Source organism: Pteropus medius, unplaced genomic scaffold (assembly GCF_902729225.1).
Source record: "Pteropus medius unplaced genomic scaffold, Ma_sr-lr_union100, whole genome shotgun sequence".
Classification (NCBI taxonomy): domain Eukaryota; kingdom Metazoa; phylum Chordata; class Mammalia; order Chiroptera; family Pteropodidae; genus Pteropus; species Pteropus medius.
The window spans coordinates 28033093-28034331 of NW_024349801.1; positions in this window are offsets into that span (position 1 = coordinate 28033093).

The following is a 1239-nucleotide window of genomic DNA, read 5'->3' on the forward strand; positions in this document are numbered from 1 at the left end:
ATAACAAAGGCCTACTCTCCAGGGACAAGGACTTTGCCAGAGTGTAATTCTAAAATTTTATTCTACTTTGAAGGAGGTAATTATCCCCCACTCCAGTTCCCCGCATCCTTTCTTTCTCGTCTAAGGGGCAATAAACACTACCAGAATAGTCAACAAGGGAGCTGATTTCAAATAAATAGATTTGGAAAACTGCAACTAGGAAAAGGGTTGAAAAGAAAGAAAGCTATGCCATTGGAGGAAAGACAGAAATACTTGTGAAGGTCAGTGGCCCACTAAAAGACTGTGACATGACTGGAAGATTTCTTCTTCCCCACACCATACCACACACCAACACAGCTCCAGAATAGTAACAGTGAATTGCAGCTGAAAGAGCTGCTCGACTCAGACTCTACTCAGACTCTACTCAGTAAGCTGTACATAAAGAAAGCCCTGGAGCTAATAGTGGAGAAAGAAAAACAGTAAACCTAGACTGCTATTTGACACCATACACAAAAATTAAGTCAAAATGGATCAAAGACCTAAGTATAAGATCTGAAACATTTAAATACATAGGTACTAAACTCATGGACTTTGGACTTAGGATTTTATGAATTTGACTCCAAAGGCAAGGGCAGTAAAAGCAAAAATAAATGAGAGTACTACATAAAAACTAAAAAGTTTCTGCACAGCAAATCAAACCATCAACAAAACCACATGGGAGAAGATTTGCAAATAATACTTCCTATAAGAGGCTAATATCCAACATAAAGAACTTATACAACTCGACAATAACAAAAAACCCACAAACAATTCAACTAAAAAGTGGGCAGAGGACCTAAACAGACACTTCCCCAAGAAGATATATAAATGGCCAACAGACATTTAAAAGAACACTGAACTTCACTAGCTATAAGAGAAATGCAAATGAAAACCACAGTGAGATACCACCTCACACCTGTTAGAATGGCTATCATCAACAGGACAATTAATAACAAGTGTTGGAGAGGTTGTGGGGAAAAAGGAACCCTCATACACTGCTGGTGGGAATGTAAATTGGTACAGCCACTATGAAAAACAATATAGAGATTCCTCCAAAACTTAAGAATAGAGCTACCAAATTACCCAGAAATCCTTCTTCAGGTATCTACCCGAAAACATTTTAAAAGTGCTTATTTGTAAAGACATAGATACCCCTATGTTCATTACAGCATTATACATGGTAGCCAAAACATGGAAATAACCTAAGTGTTCCTCAGTGAA